The sequence below is a fragment of the Pseudophryne corroboree genome, chromosome 4 (genome assembly GCF_028390025.1).
Source record: "Pseudophryne corroboree isolate aPseCor3 chromosome 4, aPseCor3.hap2, whole genome shotgun sequence".
Lineage (NCBI taxonomy): Eukaryota > Metazoa > Chordata > Amphibia > Anura > Myobatrachidae > Pseudophryne > Pseudophryne corroboree.
Window position 1 is genome coordinate 334,263,409 of NC_086447.1, and position 21,987 is coordinate 334,285,395.

Sequence of the window (21,987 nt, forward strand, 5' to 3'; positions counted from 1 at the left end):
TGAGTGTAAATTATGGTTTTTGAGGTTAATAATACTTTGGGATCAAAATGACCCCCAAATTCTATGATTTAAGCTCTTTTTTAGTGTTTTTGGAAAAAAACACCCGAATCCAAAACACACCCGAATCCGACAAAAAAAATTCGGTGAGGTTTTGCCAAAACGCGTTCGAACCCAAAACACGGCCGCGGAACCGAACCCAAAACCAAAACACAAAACCCGAAAAATTTCAGGCGCTCATCTCTAATAACTATTAGACATAGAGGCATTGCTGTGTGTAATAATGTGATGGGCCATAGACTGCTGTAATAGACAATAGCGTACAGAGAGGCATGCCTAGTATAACTATTAGACATAGAGGCATTGCTGTGTGTAATAATGTGATGGGCCATAGACTGCTGTAATAGACAATAGTGTACAGAGAGGCATGCCTAGTATAACTATTAGACATAGTGTAATAATGTGATGGGCCATAGACTGCTGTAATAGACACTAGTGTACAGAGAGACATGCCTAGTATAACTATTAGACATAGAGGCATTGCTGTGTGTAATAATGTGATGGGCCATAGACTGCTGTAATAGACAATAGTGCACAGAGAGACATGCCTAGTATAACTATTAGACATAGTGTAATAATAATGTGATGGGGCATAGACTGCTGTAATAGACACTAGTGTACAGAGAGACATGCCTAGTATAACTATTAGACATAGAGGCATTGCTGTGTGTAATAATGTGATGGGCCATAGACTGCTGTAATAGACACTAGTGTACAGAGAGACATGCCTAGTATAACTATTAGACATAGAGGCATTGCTCTGTGTAATAATGTGATGGGGCAATTTGTTTTATTTTTTTTCCTCCTATGGTGGCCAATGTGCTTTATTTTTTATTTATTTTGTATGTTTTTCATCTGCACATGCCTCTCAGTTTCACCTTGCCTGCGTCCTAATGGTGTTTGTACAGACAGAGTTGTACTAGAAATGTGTGGGAATTCCTAGGCAGATACAGAGGGTTGGCTAGCTATACGCAGATGTATCACAGTGCTGGTGTGTTGCTGAAAATGGTTGCATACAGAGGCACTGAACTGATGACGTTGGATTCCCTACTCAGATGGATTATCGATACCTAGCATAGGGCTGGTAAAAGTTTCAATGGTTTTACCGATCGTGGCGTCTAAAGATACACAAAGCATGATTGCAGTTTCTGTACACAGTGGGTGTCTCACTCCTTGCACATGTACAACAGGGAAGTGACAGCAGCAAGAGATGCACGAAAGGCCGCAACTGCATCCAAATTAGAATCAGGACCTATTAGGAGTGATCCCGCCTCCCCCCCTGACAGACCACACCCCCTGAACAGACCCCGCCCCCATTAGGGCTGCTTCCATAAATTTCCCGGGCTAGTTTTCCATCCCATTCCGCCCCTGGCCCTGCTCCCTGAAAAGTACCTGGGCCCCGCTAGGCTCTCTACTGCCCAGCTAACGCTAATACCAGGAAATCAAATTCCGGTGTAAAGTTCTGTAGCAATGACATGGTGATCTCCTTGTCATCCACTTGGACTCTTACAGGCATTTACTACTGGGATATGGACATCATATTATCGATGTAGTCACTCATACTGTACTTGTGCATTCACTCAACTTGGCATTATACAATATTCTCCTCAGAGTTATTCTTCTCATCAGACCCTTATCCTCACATGCACACGTCTTTAGCTGACATTAAACCATGTAGAATAGAATTAACTTTCTGTTGAAAGTATATAGCCTATTGTTACCATGGATTTATCTACATCATCTGGGTTTGGACCTGGTTACCTGTAACTCTCTACAGCGTCTCATGCTTAAGTGGCATTTCCATTGCAATTTTCATTGTGGTGTAATTTTCTGAGCCTTTCAGCTTAATAACACCCATCTTTGATGCAGCTCCTGTGTACATGCTGTGTACTTAAAACAGTTATGCAGTTTCACGGATTAACTTCTTTGGTTAACTGATTTTTTTTGCTGACTCTCTTGCTGACACTTGGATTTCTGGCAGGGGCAGATCCAGAACAATATCGTGTCCCAATAAACCCCACCTTTTGCTTTCATTATGCTGGGGGCATGTGGTAGATACAATAAACAAGGCCAAGACCCTTACCAGCCTGTCTTGCCTTGAGTCTTGTCTCCCAGCCAGTGACAATCTCCTCCTGGTATAGTTTCTAAACAATGGCGGATGGCTGGCTTCACTCCGTAGTCTGTAAAACCTTGGCTAAAGCACATGATTTATACAGTCAGTTGTTAAAATAAAGCAGGGACAGTGCAGCTAAAAAGCGATCAGGATACATTGGATTAGAGTGACCATGTTATCCCTTTTACCTGGGACGCTGATGGATTACACAGGTTCTGTGGCTGGCTGACTTCAAGCCTACATTTCAGCTGGTTTTAGGGGTGTATGCAATAAGTGTCAAAAGCTGCCGTCTCGACAGGTTTAGGTCGAAAGGGGTTCCGACCTATTCAATACTAGCTGTTTTTTTCCGACAAGTCTGCAATTCCCGTCTTGTCGGAAAACACGTGGATTGTCAGATTAGCCACGGATCCATGTGTTCCGTGTACAAATTGGACAGGTTTTGGCCCTTGTTCCGACAATGTCAAACCGACCTTTTTAAAGTCGGATTGACATTGTCGGAACTGGGGAGATGAGATCTGTGAGGCGGCCAGAGGAGCAGAGGCGGTCGGAGGAGCTGCAGGACAGGCGGCCGGAGGAGCAGTGGCAGAGGCGGCCAGAGGAGCAGAGGTGGCCAGAGGAGCAGCGAGGCAGCCGGCCGGAGGAGCAGCGGGACAAGTGGCTGGAGGAGCAGAGGCACAGGTGGCCGGAGGAGCAGCGTGTTAGGAAGCCGGAGTAGCCGGGAAGCGGGGACGGGTGAATATTGCCAGTGGCAGCACCAGCCGCAGCAGCACGGACCGGCGCTCAACAGCTCACTGACATTTGTCGGGAACGGCCAAATCCGACTGTCGGATTTGGCCGCCCCACTGATTACTCACCTGTCGGGTCCTTTTCCGTCAGAAAGAACCTGACAGGTATTGAATACACCCCTTAATCAGCCACAGAACCTGTGTAATCCATGAGCGTCCCAGGTAAAAGGGATAATATGGTCACTCTACATTGGTACAATAGCAGCTTATGTTAGTTTAATTGATGACTGGGACACCTACACTGAAACAGTGGGATTAAGGGGCCCACATGACAGCACTCCCCATGGCACCTGCAGTGTCCACGTTATAGCACCCTCCCTACTTCCCCAACCCCTTCAATGTCCACAGCACTCCCCTGCTGGCATTAAACTTACAGACTAACTTACTGTGCCTCCTCAAGCATTTGGTTAGCTAATACAGAATTTGGTGGACCAAAAAGGAAAGGGGAGTGGTCTCACAGGAAATGCGGTACACACTAGCCATACCCTCTCTGCATTTTCATAATTCTTTTTTTTTTTGAATCATGTATTTTTTATTGAGTTTGCATTTAAGTACATAAGTAAAGAGAACAATAAAAGAAAAAACAAAAAAAACAAAAAACATTTAACATAAATAACAGTACAGTGTACCGGTCACTAGTTGTTACAGTAGTTCACATTACAATATACAAGTCTATTGAAAGAAGGGAAAAGCTCTCAGAGTGCTGGGTATGATCATTACAACAATAACACCAGTAAGTCAATATTATACATAAACGAGAGAGAAGTCACATATGCGAATGTAGGAGTGCGTATATAAGAAAGAGGTAACATCACCATAAGGAGTAGGAAGGTGTCAGAGGGTGTCGGCCTCGGCCTCGGCCAACAACAACAAAAAATAATTATAATAATAAGGGAAACTACACACCTTGTATGTCAACGGGCTCCACCATATCTGCACCCGGGCGTACCAGAATCCACCTGTCCCATTTACAATGAAACTTGGACATAGAGTTACGGGATAAGAACATATGTTTTTCATGTTTTATGACTAAAGCCACCAGGGCCCTCCACTCCAATATTTTGGGAGAGGCCTCCGCAAACCAGGAGCGTGCAATGACAACTTTGGCAAGCGTGGACAGGCATAGGACATATTGATATGTGAGCAATGAGTGGGTTTCTTCTAGGTCCACACCGAAAAGACAGGTCCTGGGGTTAAGTTGAGGAAGAGATGAGTCAGTAGTTAGTACGTCAGACCAAATTTGAGTCCAAAAGCTGTAAACTTTCGGACAGTCCCACAGCAGATGCCAGAACCCGGTGTCTGCCATCCAGCATTTGGGGCATAAAGCATCAGGTCTCAAACCACCTCGTTGGAGGAATTGAGGGGTACGGTAAACCCTATGCAGGACAAAAAAGTGCACCTGTTGATATCTGACACAAGGGGTGGTAGACCTGGTGGAGCTTAAAATCTGCAACCATTGCTCATCTGACAAAGGGCCCACATCACTCTCCCAGCTTAATTTAAGTGGATCTAAGGATGCAGGTAGGACTCTATTGTTTAATGATGCGTATAGCAAAGAGACTTTGCCCGCAGAGGGCAAACGTTGTAGCATAAGTTTAATCGGTGAGGGGGAGATGGAGGGGGCAGTTCTAAATTGGGACTGTAGTGCATGCCTCAATTGGAAATATCTGAATAAAGCGGTTCTCAGGAGCCCAAAATCAGTCTGTAGTTGTGTGAACGATTTAAGGTAACCATCCACATATAATTGTCCCAGGGAGACCACCCCATTCTTTACCCAAATATTGTCTGTAGATAGCTTTTGAAGTTCCATATATGAACTGTTGAACCATAAGGGTAATTCTGTTTCCAAGTCCGACCAATCATAAAGGTTGTGCACCTGCCTCCAGACTAAAAGAGCCTGTCGTAGACTAGGAGGAAGACCCGAAGCAGACAAGCCAGAAAGCAAGAAAAGGAGGGGAGTGAAGAAGGGATCCACCCGTTCAGTCAAGTATCCCTGTAGGGTCGGGCCACCCACTCCCGTGACCCATCCGGAGAGATGTACTAGCTGGGCTGCTAGATAGTACAATCTAAGATTAGGTAGGCCCACCCCTCCAGCGAGTTTGGATTTACAAAGCGTTTTTATGGCTATCCTCGCCATTCTATGACCCCAGATAAAGGAAGAGATTAGACTATCAATACTGGCAAATACTTTATTAGGTATATAAATGGGGGAGTGTTGCAAAACATATAGGTATTTAGGCTGGATAGACATCTTAAAGAGGTTAATGCGTCCCAAAACCGTCAACGGTAGTGCTTTCCATGTATGGATTTTACGTTTAAAAAAAGCTGTGATAGGGTCAATGTTCCATCTGACGTATTCTGATGCTGGCCCCGTGACCCAAACACCCAAGTATTTAAATTTCAGAGTCCATTGTAATGAATGTGACGCACATGTCCTCTCCGGAATATGTCCAGAAATGGGGAAAATAGAGGATTTGTCCCAGTTTATACGCAGACCAGAGTATTCCCCAAATTCATTAACCGTGTGGAGCATAGACTGGAGCGAGATATCTGAATCTCTCAGGAACAGTAACATGCCGTCGGCATATAGAGCCACCTTATCTACTACGGAGCCGGCCACAAGTCCATGAATATCATGATTATCCCTTATCATACAAGCTAATGGCTCTATAGCCAGTGCAAACAGGGCTGGGGACTGTGGGCAGCCCTGACGCGTGCCCCTGGCCAGAGAGAATGAGGCCGAAGTATACCCATTAACAGAGACATGGGCCACTGGGGAGGAGTACAGCAGCTGAACCCATCTGATGAATGTAGGGCCAAAGCCAAACCCGCGCAGCACCCGCCACAGGTAGGACCATTCAATCGGGTCGAAGGCCTTGGCGGCGTCGAGAGACACCACCACTGCCTCCGAACCCAGCAGATCACCCCTCTGCAGATGATAGAACAATTTACGCAGGTTCTGCATAGTGGATCTCCCTGGCATGAAGCCCGTTTGATCTAGGAGTATAACAGAACCGATGACTGTATTTAGACGAATGGCAAGTATCTTAGCAAGGATTTTAGCGTCAGAGGACAGCATTGAGATAGGGCGGTAGGACTCGGGAACCTTGGGATCCCTCCCAGACTTGGGCAGTACTATAATAGTGGCCTCAGACATGGACGGGGGGAGTTCACCAGTATCAAACAGAGTGTTAAACAAAACCAATAAATAGGGACAGAAATGGGAGTTAAATTTTTTATATATCTCCACTGGAAGACCATCCCCACCGGGTGCCCTGGACGAGGGGAGCGACGACACTGCACGCTCAACCTCCTCCAGGGTGAATGGAGCTTCAAGTATTTCAAGCGACTCACATGATAAACTAGGTAAGTTCACCCGCGAGAGGTAGGACTGTAACTGCTCATCGGAGCGGGAGACCCCAGATGAGTATAACGTGGAATAAAACTTTTGAAAAACCCCAGCTATATCTTTTCCCAAGTAACAGAGACTGTCATCCCCATCGGAGATGTATTGAACAGTACAGGAGTGGGACTCATCCCTGGCCAAAAAGGCCAGGTAACTGCCCCCCAGCTCCGCCTGAAAGTATAGCCTGTGACTGGAAAACAACAGTCTGCGTTTGGATTTATCAAAGAGATAGTCGGCCCATTCCCTCTGCATATCCAGCCAAGCCCCACGATCCGACTGGGAGTGTGACTCTATATATACAGATTCCAAATAACGGCAAGCCTGTTCAAGTCTTGCTTCCTCCCTCCTGTTAAACGATTTAATGCCAGCAATTCTCTTAATAAAAGTGCCTCTGATATATGCCTTAAATGCGTCATGCCTGACAGTAGGACAGGAATCAGGGGGATTGTGAGTAAGGAAGTCATTCCATTCCGAAATAAGGTCAGACCCCTCTCCCATTAAGTTTAACCAAAATGGGTGCAATTTCCACAAACTAGCGCCCCTATCATGCGTAATGGATAACTTTAATAAAACTGGAGAGTGGTCTGATATACCCCTGGACAAATATACTAGATCAGATATTCTAGGCGATAGACTCGGGGAAATAAGGCATAAGTCTATTCGGGACAGTGTGTTGTGAGCAACGGATTGACAGGAATAGTGCGCCACTGTAGGGTTACGCAGTCTCCAGACATCTATCCAGCCAAGTTCAGCGATAAGTCTTGCAAAGGGGGTCGGAGCAGAGGGGGTAGAAGTGGAGTCGCGGGACTCCCGCCAGCGGTCAATAGACAAGTCCATGACGTTATTGAAGTCACCCACACTAATAACCGGTGTGTCAGGGGATTGAGCAATAAAGTCAGCTGCTTTACGCAAAACTTCACTGTTGTAGGGAGGGGGGATGTAAATAGCCAAGATATGATACAGTGTGTGATGTATAACGGCCCGTATGAAAACATAGCGGCCATGAGGGTCCACCCTACTATCTTCCAAATGGAAATGTACCGACTTCTTAACCAGAACCGACACCCCTCTGGCGCCGGAAGAGAAAGTGGAATGATAAGCCCATCCCACCCAGGGTCTCTTAATGGCCATGACCTTACTGCCACACAGGTGAGTTTCAGATAGGCAGACTATGTCAGCTTGATATTTTTGAAGTTGCTTCAGAACAAGAGAGAGTTTAATTTTGTCATTTAAGCCACGGACATTCCAACCCAACAGTTTAATCGTATCTCTCCCCATAGAATCAGTGCTGGAACCCATATCGTAGACCACTATACATGGACACAAGGAGAGAAATCATAGAAAATAAAAAAGACGGAGTATGTGAAAATTGAAGCACAGCAAGCCAGAGTATAACAGAGCTACACCCTCTGGCATAGAAAGCCCGAATAACACTGGGCGGCCGAGGCCGAGCACCCTCCAAATGTGACACCTGAAAAACCAAGCAGTTCCACAGCAGTGTAACAAAATGACCAGTCATACAGAAAAAAAAAACAGCAAAAACACATAAACTTCCCAACCCACACCCACCCTGTATGGCCAGCAAACAACCTAGTGGCATACCTGATCCCTAACAAACAAACAAACAAAACAAAAAACATTTTTAAACTAAATTGGTTCGAACTGAACCAATTAGGAAAACTGTGGGACTAAACCCCTAAGCTATCTACAGCAAGGAACTCCCGCACATAGAACATGACAAAAGTAGCAACCTGATGCTATATAGGAAAGACATAAAAAAAAAAAAAAAAAAGGAAAAAACGTCACACATCAGCCCATAAAGGTAAAGACATTAGGAACCGTAGGGTTCATGATGAAATAGTTACCACACGCCAATATCATATGACCAATATAAGTTCATTCAGGAGCCGGAGGTCTCCGCTCCAGCCAGGCCTCCACATCCTTCGGGCTAGAGAAGAAGTGCGTGGTATCGTTGAATATAACCCTCAGACGAGCCGGAAACAACATTGAGTATTGGATATTCCGATCCCGAAGTTTACGCTTGACAAGAGAAAACTGGGCACGGGACTTCTGAACTTCGAGGGCAAAGTCCGGGAAGACTGAGATCGTGTGGTTGTCAAACATTAACGGGCCTTGGAGTCTAGCCAGACGGAGTATAGTGTCTCTGTCCTTAAAATGAAGAAGACGGGCAATAAACGTCCGAGCAGGAGCGCCCGGTGGAGGAGGACGTGATGGAAGACGATGTGCCCTTTCTACTGCGAATTGCGGGCTAAAGACTTCACGTGTAAACATCTTAATCAGCCAGTCTTCAAAAAATTTCTCCGGTGGCGCTCCCTCCACCCTCTCAGGTAGCCCGACCAGGCGAACATTATTCCGCCGAAGCCTGCCTTCTATATCGGATAATTTAGCATGCGCTGATGACAACTGCGTGGACAGATCATCCACCCTATTTTTGAGCGGAGAGGTAGTGTCCTCCAGGTCTGAGATGCGATGTTCCGTCTCGCTCACTCTTTCACGAATCTTTTGGAGATCCTGGCGAAGGAAAGAGACATCTATCTGAACACGCTCAATTTTATCGGAGACACGTTGCTCAGAGGCAGCAATAGCCTGTATTATTTTCTGCGTAGAGTGCATCGAATCGGTCAGGGCTAAATCATCACTCTCGGAGTGCGGTGAAGGAGGGTTGCGGTTTGTGGAGGGGGTAGATTGGGAGGAAGAGGATTCCCTCACATATCTCTGCAGTTTTGCTGCCGCACTTGTTCTCCCCATTGTAGTATCCAATACAAAGCCCACGACTAGTGTAAGATGCGAGTAGTTCCAGGTAAGATAACAAGTACGGAGGAATAGCAATAGCACACGTCAGTGAAGATGTATAGACGTAGCCCCGGTGCAGATTTTAGTAGATGAACACAGCCTCTATGTATATCAAGCAGGAAGGCCGGATAAGACAATATATCACATGCATAAGCCAGTATGCCCTTTGTAGCCTTTTACTGTGATCCCAGGTAAGTGTTCAGACCCAAACAGCAGGGGTGTAAAGCAGGGTAAAATAACAGATAACCTTACTGCACAGGGCCACAGCAGGCAGATGCAGTGCAGTCCCACTGAAGCAGATCCGGGACCACTCGGCTGGCAGCTCCAGGCACACTTCCCACAGTGAGAAGCGAGGTACAGGCAGAGAGGAAGCAGAGTGAAGGATGCAGACTGCAGGCTGCACAGTGTCCCCCAGCAGCGGATAGGACTTTCCCCCAGAGGCACCACGTGGCGGGCGGCCGGATAACAGCGCCGGTCCCAGTGTCGCACGGAGCTCCGGCAGCAGGGGAAGCGGAGGGTGCAGTCGGCGGTATCACAGGCGCCGCGTTCGGAGGGCAGAGGCGAGCGGTCAGGGAGCACAAGGCAGAGTGCAGACGTCCCGCACCACGCCGGCAAGATGGCCGCCGGGACCAGCGCTGGGGCACCGCAGGCAGAGTTTCACCATCCCACGGCGGCAGCACAGGTCCGTGGATGACAGGTAGCGTACCAGAAGATTCACCAGCACACGGGGCAGATGTGGGAGTGTTTTTTAAACTGGCAGCATCAGGCAGGAACGGATAAATGCAGGATTTTGTGCGGGAGCTTGCAGTCTATGCACCTACTCCATGCTGCGCCAAGCTCCGCCCCTGCATTTTCATAATTCTAAAGGCTCCAGGAGCTGTCGGGAATGCCCCCAGTCCCTCTCTCCAGCGAAAAGATATTGTACATGTTCATGGCATCTATTCACCTCTTGCCCCACTAAGCAGAGCAGCGAGTAAGAGGTAGCTTCACAACCTCCTCGCTCGCACACACACACACACACACACACACACACACACTCTCATTCACACACACACACACACTCTCATTCACACACACACACACACACACACACACACACACACACACACACACACACTCATTCACACACACACACACACACACACACACACACACACACACACACACACAACATGTGGGATGGCAAAACAGTGTCAGAAAAGCAGGACAGTTAGGAGGGAGGTGTATGTATGTGTATAGGTCCAGCATAAATGATAATTGTTAAAACACATAAGCTTTACATAAAAGAAAACAAACACATTGGCCTCAAAAATAAAAAACACATTAATTACCCAAGCTCCCCACAGTGGACTGATCTGACTAGCACCAGCCATGGTGGAACTATGAATCCCAGCTGCAGGGCATGTTGGGTCTCGCTCTCCAGGTCTATAAGACACAGTATAATAGAAAGAGCTATAGTATTGCCCCCTCCCAGCTACCCCCTAGCCTTCTCAAGCCCCAGCTCTCACTACTCACACTTACATTCAGGTACAGTCACAGTGCAAAAAGTGGAACAGACAGTAAGTGCAGCTGTGCCTTTCATCTGAACAGTCATCGCGGCAGGCTGTCAGACTCAAAGAGACAGGCACTCAGAGGAGCAGCCAGTGCCAGAGGGCTGGTGGGCAGGCAGCGGTAGGTCAGGAATCTTTTCACTGCAGTTGTGGAGGTGTCTAGAGTAGATTAAGAGCTGGCACCTGAGGTGAGGGGTGGACTTGGGACTGCAGAGAGGGGATGATCAGGGATAGGCACTAGCAGGGGAGGGTTAGGGTTGGTTTGCGGGAAGGGAGGTTACGGTTAGGCACTAGGGAGAGGATTAGGGTTTAGGGTTATTGTTAGGGATCATTTCTGCTGTAAGCGCAGCAGGATCCATCTGAAGTCATCATAACGTCATTGCCAGAACCAGAAGTCATCGATGGAGCTGCCGAACTTGCTGGACTAGGTAAGTCACTGCTAGGCTACCTTCATGCTATTACTACATTCTGAAGTGGACACCACCAAAGTTAAACCAAATAATTAATATATAACAATTTATCTTTGAATAGGATTTTTACCTATATATTGTTTTAGCTGCGATGAGGGTAAGTGGTTTCTTATATACCTCTCTGTTGGTAGGTAGAGGAAAAAATAAACAATAAAGAACTTTGACTAATGCATGCAGGGCCAGTACTAGGGTGGTCATTCCGAGTTGTTCGCTCGCAAGCTGCTTTTAGCAGCATTGCACACGCTAAGCCACCGCCTACTGGGAGTGAATCTTATCTTATCAAAATTGCGAACGAAAGATTAGCAGAATTGCGAAAAGACACTTCTTAGCAGTTTCTGAGTAGCTTCAAACTTACTCGGCATCTGCGATCAGTTCAGTGCTTGTCGTTCCTGGTTTGACGTCATAAACACACCCAGCGTTCGCCCAGACACTCCCCCGTTTCTTCAGACACTCCCGCGTTTTTCCCAGAAACGGTAGCGTTTTTTCACACACTCCCATAAAACGGCCAGTTTCCGCCCAGAAACACCCACTTCCTGACAATCACACTACGATCACCAGAACGAAGAAAAAACCTTGTAATGCCGTAAGTAAAATTCCTAACTGCATAGCAAATTTACTTGGCGCAGTCGCAGTGCGAACATTGCGCATGCGCAGTTAGCGGAAAATCGCTGCGATGCGAAGAAAAATACAGAGCGAACAACTCGGAATGACCCCCTATGTTGTTCGGCACCCTCCCTAGGTGGAGGTGGGCCCACAGGCAGTGGGGACCACCGAGAGTTTCCCCTGTGGGCCAGTCCGACACTGGTGCTACACATAATGCCCACAGTACTAGTGCCACACAGGACGCTCACAGTAACAGTGCAACAGTTAATGCCACTTACACTTCAGTCAGAGGGGAGGGAGCTTGAGGTGTGTGGTGCTTACCGCACACAGATCCGCGGGGAGTGTTGCCGGCGCCACTGCCTAAAGGGCAGTGCAGAGGAGGGGGTGGAGACAGGAGGGAGGGACCAAGCCGGAGCCGCACTTCTCGCTGCCTGCGTCTGTCAGTGTGACAGACGCAGCGGCAGCCGGCAGCCAGCATTAGCAGAGCACCTTCAGCCCGGCGCCTCCCTGCTTTGCTATTTTTTTTATATCTGCCTAACATGATGGTTAATATGTTTATTTGCTATGTACTGTCACAAACTTTATAGTTTGGAAACAGTAAATGCTTCTGTGCTTGTCTATAGAAGTGGAGTTGAGATCGCTGTGCCTCCAAGAAGGGGGAGAAGGTGGAGTCAGTGAATCAATCAGTCAATAATATTTTTAGACAGAATGCACCAGAGGTTCTCTTTAACAATGAAGTAATTAGGAACAACAGTTCCAAACCTGCTGAAAAATGGAATGGAGATGTGCCTGTGCCTACGCAGGCAGAACATGGTAAAAGAGGTAAGGGTTCCATTCTAGTTAGGTGCTTCATAGTCCACTAAAAAGGTAATTTTGAGAGAGCTCAGACACGGCACACGGTACACGTTCAACAAGATGACCAATCCTCAAATACAGCGTACTTTCCAGTCCCACTGCAGAGTCGGATCTGTATTGGCAGGTAGGATTGTTTTGTATATATGATATATTTTTTTGGAATGCGAATAATAGGATGCCTGGGTTTTGCAATTATTCTGTGTCTTGGGCAATTCCAAGAATTATTCATTGCACACAATCAAAGTCTGCGTGCATGGCTGTCTTGCTGCTGGTGGCCTGAGAAGTGATTCTATTGTTTTCTGGAATTTCATTATTCTATTGTTTTCTGGAAGTTGGGTTTGCCACTAGACTTCTAAATAACACCATATTCATGGGATAAATCCTTAGAACCAGAACCAAGTTATTTGACTATACAAGCTGTCTTTCCCTTACAGCTATTTCTATTTACCATTACCGAGATGCTGCAGGACTTCTGTGTGTAACTAGTATTTATCATGGATTGTTATTTTTGGGCGAGCACTAAGCACTAAGTAGGTCTATTCTAATGCCCCAAAAGTACTAGGCAATATAACACAATATAGGTAAAATGTGATATGATAATTACAAATAAATACTGTATATAACATTGCATTAGCAGTTTATTTGAGAGTCCTGCAAACATGTCTCGATGGTAAAGTTTTGCATAAAGATGTTCTATGGAAAGAGCAGGGAAAGAAGCTCTTACAAATTTACCAGTAGCAATCTCACACCAGTCTCTGGTTTTGTTGATCTCTATGAAATAATTCCCATTCTATAAACAGATTATATTTCCTATTAAACACTTCATTACGGTGGATCTTGTACTGTATATCAGGATCACTATAGCATGTTAAAATAAGACTATCAAATACCGAGAGATGCTTGTTTTGTATTTGCTACAACTATAAATGAATGAACTTAATGTACCATTTTTTTTTACAAACATCTGGATTAACAATGCTATACATTGTATTGGTGGGATACATAGGCAAGCACAGGGGGCTTTCCAGTTGCCCTATTTCCGAAAGCCTGGCCAGCAGCCACTACATGCAGTATGAAGGGTCATAGTCAGCTCACACGCACCCACAATGTGATTGCATTATGCCAATTTTCTGACAAGTGCGCACATGCGTGGGCGGTGTCTGTGCGTGCATGGGTTGTGAAATGCAGTCGCATCGCATTGTTGCAAACGCCTTTGCTGGATTGACAGGAAGAGGCGTTTGTGGGGCGGTCAGGGGCGGCAACTTGGCATTGCGGGAGGGCAACAATGGGAACGCAGGTGGTTTTTCGGGGCAGCCACTGCAACAGGTAAGATGGCCACGCTACAAACTCCTTTGCAGCCAGCCTGCGCAGGCAGGGGGCTTCACTTATTTTGCAGGGCCAGTGATGCGATCGCAATTGAATTGCGATCACATCGCTGGTGGCCATTAGCATGCTGGGCGGTCTTGCCCTGTGCTGGGCAGCCCCCAGCATACGAACGCTAGTAGTAGCAGTTTTGCTACAGATGGAGCCTCCCTTATCTTACCCCCCCCCCCCCCACTAGTCGCAGGCATGCACTCCCACCATGACTAGGCGATCCATCTGCTTAGTCACGCCGGGAGTGCGCAGAGCCATTTCCCATTGTAAGGGAATCCTGCCCGGACGGAGACGCTCTCCATTAAAGTGAATGGGGCGCGTCTCTGTCCGGGCGCGCGCGACCGTCCAAATGGAGACTCTCACAGCGGGCGCGGCTAGTTACAGACGGAGCCCAGTGGCAGCAGATTTTCCTACCAATGGGGCTATTCACCACACCTGCACCTGTTACATCTGCCCCACCTGCAGTGCAACATGGTTTTGCCCATTAGTATGCTTTTTTGGTTTGTTAACAACTCCGAATAACCCCCAAGTCCTCTGTGTGCCTGTGGATCTGAGAACTCAATCATCGCACCTGAGAGAAAATATTGTAAGTAGCTTACCATAATCATTGGGCCTCCATATGTCTGACGTACTGTATTACATACACTGCACTATGTTGGGGCAGACTACAGCTTGTTACATGCTAATCATGCATCCTTCATGGGCTGGTGACAATCGCTGTAACGTCAAACATTGGAAATCCTTCTCCAGAAAGCCTGCATTTGCCCTCAGGGTCAGTATTGCTCATGCAGATGTAAGCAATCTGCAGACCTTTGCTGCACAGTACCTACTGTATGTCTGTCTACCTTTGTCTACCTGGTATTGTTTCCATAAATTCTATTTCCTATTTATTAGTCTGATGATGTGTGCATAATAAGTGCTATAGTCTTACTGTATACAGGTATGTGTTATTAGTTTGCCATTTTTGGTAGAAATCTGTTGTTATACACAAGTTAATATTATACACATTATTACTAATTTGTTTAATAGTATGTTTGCATGCTTTTATGAAAATAAATAAATTGTAATATGAAAAGACACTATAAGCTATCAAGTGATGCTTATTCATCCAAACACACAGGGTTACATTTCCCAAGAGAAAAATTAGAATCTGCATTTATCTTGTGCGATCATCTGTATACTGTATATATTACTATTATAAGCAACATATAAATGCTGTATTGCTGTATTTATTAGTAGTTGTATACCTGCCCTGCTGTGCATTTTCTGCACTATTCAATACTTGCATTCCTTGTTGTCTTAACGAATGATTCTCTCATCAAACCAGCACAAACTCCAGGACCTAGACTGCATACAAATGATGTTTCCACTGGAATAGGCACCGGCTAAATCAATAAAGGGAAAGACATTGATAATTCACTAAGCATTTTAGGACAGACTGTGCTGGTACATGAGTTTGTTTAATATCAGTAATTAGAAGAGTCTCATAACAAGGTCTTTGAGTAATAAATAAGACATTCAGAAATACTTTCTTCTTGCAAGCAGGGATGTAGATTTATGCAACAGTCACAAAGATAAATGGGCCGTGGGGATTTATATAACTGATCTATCACTAGAATAATTAGAGTTTGCATATGTTGTTTTGATTTTTTGGCCACATTTAAAAACATGAAAAAAATGCATTGTATTTTGTGTAATGTTTGTGTATACACAGTTGTAGGGACATAGGGGGTTATTTAGAGTTCTTAGCAAACCAAAAAAGCACACTCATGGCCAAATCCATGTTGCACTGCAGGTGGGGAAGATGTAACGTGCAGAGAGAGTAAAGGTGTGTACACACGTTGAGATCCTTGCTATGCCCAATTTTGACAATGTGATTTCCCTTGAACTCCCCCAGAGCCCAGATAGCACAGATTGTACAGATTTTGACTATCTGTACTTTCGATTTTGTCTATGTACAATTTTGACTATACTTTGTACTAGATAGTACACTAGATAGTCAAGATTGACTTGCCCGCACAGTCTGTCTAGCCTTACAATACCGACCCCACGGGAGTGCGCATCGGGATCGAATCGGTATCGCAAGCTGCCTAACACCTTGAGATGTGCACTAACTTTACTTAAGATTTTGACTATATAGTCAAAATCTTACAGATTTATCTTACCGTGTGTACACACCTTTAGATTTGTGTTCAAACTAAAATATAAATTGCAGTGTAAAAATAAAGCAGCCAATATTTCCCCTGCACAGAAACAATATAACCCACCCAAATCTAACTCTCTCTGCACATGTTATATCTGCCACACCTGCAGTGCACATGGGTGGTCATTCCGAGTTGATCGCAGCCAGCAACTTTTAGCTGCTGCTGAGATCAACAGTCCACGCCTATGGGGGAGTGTATTTTAGCTTGTGCAGCCCTGCTAAGCTAAAAAAATATCAAGCAGAAGTAAAGCAGCCCTGAACATACTTACCCTGTGCGATGGATCCAGCGATGATGGGCCCGACTTTGACGTCACTCCTCCACCCTCCGTTGTCCTGGACACGCCTGCGTTTTACTCACCACTCCCCGAAAACGCTCTCCAACGGTCCGGATCCGCCCATCCACGCCTACTTGCTGTCAATCTTCTTAGCGGTTGCTGTGACATAACACGGCGATCCCTGTCGCGGGGCAACGTCGCATCCGCGCATTCCGCACCCATTCGCACCGCAGCGAAAAACCGCTGCATGCGAACGGGTCGGAATGACCCCCATAGTTTTGCCCAATTGCTAACTTTTTGTTGGTTTGCTAACAACTCTGAATAACCCCCATCCATATTCCTTTATCTGATACTATCTCTGAAAATCATGTTGTCCCTACTTTTGCAGTATTGCAGGTGCTGTTGAAAATGATCACCACAGAAATAGCAAAACAATCACTTAATTAATTTCAACTTCTCCTTTTTCCTTCTAATAATTACAGGAAGGATACCATGGAGATATCTCTATTAGCAATGTCACTATTATGTAATTACATTTTCTTACTACATTGGTAGAAAAACTCTAATGGGGGAAATCTATTGTTTTGTGAGTGCCCAAACGTACTCGGCACCCATTGGAGCAATTCACTTGTACACCCATAGGGCACAAGTAGTGCATGTAAGTACCAGGTTTAGCAAAGCAGAGCAGCTAAACCTGCTGTGCCATTTTCCCAGAGATCTGTGCCTGAGCATTAGAGTCTCAGCCCTCTAGAGTTCAGACTCTACAGCGCTGCCAGCAGAGAGGAGGGGACCAAGACCTAGGAGTCTGCACACTGGCTTCCTCGTCTCTTAAACTGCCCCTGGCATCCAAACTCCCATTTGGGCATTCAACTTGCCAACTTATCTCAACTTTCTACTCATCACCTTGGGAGGCAGCAAGAAAAAATGTTTGCTCCTGCAGCTATATACGTCTGAATGGAGCAACAATTAAATTGCTCTGTCAGGCGACCAACAGAAATAGCCGGAGGACACAAACAATTGAATCACCCCCTAAAAATACAGTTTCTCCCATATAAAGTTTCCCTGAAATGTGTGAAAGGCGCCCAATAGACATGTATGCCTGTCATTCCTCTCTATTATCCCTTCCATCTTATTTAAATCCTTGTCCTGCAAAACTGAAGCTTGTTTTTGAATGTGGGTGAAATATAAGGAGCAAAGTAACCCTACTCTGCATTCCAAAGCAAACTTCACATTTCTGCCTCCATTCCCCCATATGCATGGTAAATCCATGCACTTTCCACAAAACGTGCATTCACACAACAGTTGGCGAATGGTATTATACTATGGGGCCTATTTATTATTTGGAGCCCCCGATAATTAAGTATCCAGCACCCCACGAGTTTTTGTGGTGGATACTTAAATACCAGAGCAATTAGATCTTGCTCCAGTGCAGAGGTAGCATCTTCAAAAAGCAGCTGTCTCTGCGATACGTACAGTACCAGAGCCGTAACTAAACTTTTTGGTGCCCTGTGCCAGAAATAAAATTGGCAAACCCTCCTTCCCCCCCCCCCCCCCCCCCCATTTTTCCATTAGGGACATAGGGCCCATGCTTCGTGAGGAAGGAGTATGATAAACTTAATCCCAGAGAAAGCCCATGCTATGATTCCCGTTCCCACACAAACACACACATATAGGTACATATTTATTATACACACATTTATGGAACATTACAAGAAAATGGATTTGGACACAAATCCTCTTTATACCATATTCATGCACTCAGTCCTGCTGCATCCTAGCCAAACACCCCACCCACCGAACCACTTGATCCCACATAAAACAATGAGATTTATAACTAAATGAAGCTACCTGTACCATATAAAAAAATAACCAGCACCATAATCGAGCAGATTCATGCAGTGTGTCCCAACACGTCCAATCCCTTGCAGCCACACACTAGATAAATCTGCCCAGCCGCAAAGCTGATCAACCCTTCACAAAGTACAAGGTAAGCTTCAAATAGTTAAAACTCTCCAGCTAAGAATGCTCTAGGGTTCTTTGCTAGGGCAGATAGCTCAATGAATAGAGTATCCGACTGCAATGTCATAGGCAGTGGGTTTGAATCCCGGACACATCAGCATCCCGAAATGTAATAAAGGACAGTGAGAGTGACCAGTAAAAAGTTATCAAGTCAAGTCCATGAATGCTGTATAGGTATTAGCGACAAAAGGGGTGGGGGTAGGAGACAGGGGCGGTCAGGAGATGCTGGGCTTCAAAAAAGGAGGAAGCTGCAAGTGAAAGTTAATAAATAATTCATAACTGACAAGTGCTACCAACAGTGCCCCCTACCCTGCAGCGCTTTGTGCGGAGCACACTGCGCACACACCTAGTTACAGCCCTGATACGTACCACATAGTAGTGGTGGAAGAAGACCCCAAGAACAGAATAACATCTTGCAGGCTACCTTTTCAAGGGGAGAGCCACAACTCAGCACTGGATTGGATTTCCCAAGTTGATGATCAAAAACTTGCATCTTTTCATTGTGGTGGTTACCGGTTGAATAAAAATTGGAAGATCCGTCGAACAAAATACACAGAAATGTGCCGCTATTGTCTAATTGGGAGATAGTCTACAAGAATTGATTGCTTTAGCATTATTAGCCCTTTAAAAAGAGAAGAGGCCTCAACAAAGTTAAAAATAAGTAAAAAAACCCGAAATAAATATACAGTATACTTCAATATGCAATATACAAAATGTTACAGAAAAACAACTATGGGCCTGATTCTGAGTCAGACACAGTCGCCGCAATCGTTGCATCTTTTGCCGCAGTCAGAGATGGATTGAAGGGTCATGCAGCCGATAGGCAGAACAGTATTGTCCCCCCTCCCCTCATCTCCGCACGGCTAGCGCAAGCCAGTCTACCTCCCCCAACACACATATCCCTATCTCCCCCGCTTGATGAAGCTGTAGTGAAGATCCATGCACTGACAGCAGGAGACATCCGAGAACTGAGTACGGATGGTTATAAATTGGGGCTGCTGCGGGCTAAGAGGAGGGGGTTAGAGCAGCTGACAGGAGGACAGAGGATCGCCTCAGATTTAACAGTGGGGTGTGCAGTGGAGCATATCATGGTTTCTGTGAGTGGGAGAGCCACCACTGGGTGTATAAGCTATTTGGCAGGTGCAAAAGTATCGCCGGCATGCAATGCTTTCGCACCCGTTCGGGGGGGGGGGGCAGGGCCTGACATGTGGGGCGGACTAGCCCTGTGCTGGGCGTCCCCCCCGCATGTCAGAGAAACTGATCATAGATGGGATAAGTTTAGCACTTCTACGATCAGCTCTGAATCACCCCCTATGTCTGGAACAATGTTTTCCCCCTTTAGTGGCAAGTGAGACTTTAATTCCTTGATAACAAAGAGTTTTTGTGTGCTCAATTCCTTAGAAGACAATTACCATGGAATAGGAAGTACCACAAGGCATACACACAGAAAATAGCAGAACGCTCAGGATTCCAGCTGCATAAATGTGCATCCTTTATTCAAACTCAGAATGTATAGGAGCAATACATAATGTTACAGGATCACGTTCCTGATGTTAAATCTGCAAAATACTGTAGGGCTCTTTTTACAAAACCTTGTCACTGATCACAATGTGTTATGATGAATACCATGTGTTCATTACTTTACTTATGTAGTGAGAGCAAACAACAGTACTTTATGCCTTGCCAGTTATTTATATGTAATTCTTATTATGCTGGTTTAAATATCAACTTAGTGTATTAAAATATTAAGCAAAAAGGGAATAAATCTAATCCAATACTCCAATATACAAAATATAATGTTAATGTGGAGCACATAGAAACAAGGTATAATAACATCAAACGTAGCATTATACAAACATCCACTTGTACATATAACTTATATTTATTGTATAATATGCATTAAATACCAATATCACTATATACCAAAAACCAGGTTACCCTATAGCAGGCATGTCCAAACTGCGGCCCTCCAGCTGTTGAGAAACTACACATCCCAGCATGCCCTGACACAGCTTTAGCATTCTCTGACAGCAAAACTGTGTCAGGGCATTCTGGGATATGTAGTTTCACAACAGCTGGAGGGCCGCAGTTTGAACATGCCTACCCTATAGTATCTCAGAATAATAATAAAAAAAATCTTATATTTAACATTAACATTTGAGTTACTTTGATACCCAAAGTATCATGCACCATATTGCCTTGTTTTAGCTTCATTGCACTTGATCTATCATTTTACTAAATCATAGGCAGTGGCAGAACTACCGCCGTTGCAAGCTGTGCAGCAGCTATGGGCCTCCATCACCTTCAGGTTCCCTTAGCTGCTGCACCCTATCAATAGTGGTAAAAAATGCTTTTTTTTTAACCTTATCAATAAAACAATGTATACTGTATGTCTAGAAAAAAAATAATATACAAAAATAATAATGATGCTTTCTTTCTTTCTTTCTTTCTTTCTTTCTTTCTTTCTTTCTTTCTTTCTTTCTTTCGCTAGTCGGAGGTCCAGGTGAGTGGGAGTCATAAATAATCAGTGGCTAAGAAGTAGCGTGGACAACAATTACATTAAAACTGCTCAAATGGCAGTAGCACAGACAGCTATAATGGAGGAGGGGATACTTGTCTCATTAGCATGAATACATCCTGCTACTTGCCGACTGGTAAAGTGACGTGGTTCTTTCCCAAACACCCACCAATAGCCATTTATTAATATTCCTCTAGATCACAAAGGAGTCATCTTCACGAATATGCTGCTATGCTGCAAAATGTATCAATGAACTAAATTAGGACCAGTTGTGAACCATCCATTCATCCCCAACTATTAAATGAATGCAAAGCAATTAAATGTTTATTTTGTTTATATATCATTATTAATTTTTTGCATGAGAATATATGTGTTTTTATATTATTTACACAAGCTGTGGTAAGAAGGGACATACCTTGCCGCAGCAAGTTATTCTGTCTCCCACCTGCCTCGGAAATGGTCTCTGACTGGCTCAGAGACCCCTGTGTTCCCCCGTCCACCTTTCCCCGAGTGTCTCCCGCTGTCTCCACAGCCGGCTTGGTCAAGTCATATGGTAACTGCCGGCACTGTCAGCAGTGGGTTAGAGTTGTATGCTACTTGTCTATGGGCTCCCAGTGTCTCTGCATCCTACCCGAATCCACTCTGTACACTACATCACCAGCGGGTGTCCAGGTGAGCAGGGAGTGCCATGGAGGGGAGGATCATGGATCCATGAGCGGACTAACTGGCAGTGGGGATCACTACAGGCACTGGGAGCCCCAGGGGGTGAGAGGGCTCTCTTGCAAGGAGGGATCGCTGCAACTGCAACTCTTTGCTGCTTGGTCTGGCCGGCAGTGTAAGAAATGCTCTCTGTGAGGGGGGCATGTCTGCAGCCACGGTGACCCCGGCTGAGTCTGTCCGGATGACAGGGACCTTGTAAGCCAGCTGCAAACTTATGCTGCTGGA

The 21,987-nt window shown here is 45.4% G+C and overlaps 2 long non-coding RNA genes across 2 annotated transcripts in view; one reads left to right on the forward strand and one right to left on the reverse strand.

The window, feature by feature from the left end:
• LOC134911393 (uncharacterized) overlaps positions 1 to 10,886 on the reverse strand; it is a 43,456-nt gene extending 32,570 nt beyond the window's left edge. Inside the window, exons 1-2 of the long non-coding RNA XR_010176534.1 lie at positions 10,697 to 10,886; positions 2,141 to 2,251 (exon numbers count right to left, since the gene is read on the reverse strand). This is a non-coding gene — a long non-coding RNA (uncharacterized LOC134911393). The remainder of the gene's footprint in view (positions 1 to 2,140; positions 2,252 to 10,696) is intronic.
• LOC134911394 (uncharacterized) overlaps positions 1 to 21,548 on the forward strand; it is a 180,177-nt gene extending 158,629 nt beyond the window's left edge. The window contains exon 5 of the long non-coding RNA XR_010176535.1: positions 21,016 to 21,548. This is a non-coding gene — a long non-coding RNA (uncharacterized LOC134911394). The remainder of the gene's footprint in view (positions 1 to 21,015) is intronic.
• The last annotated feature ends 439 nt before the right edge of the window (positions 21,549 to 21,987 follow it).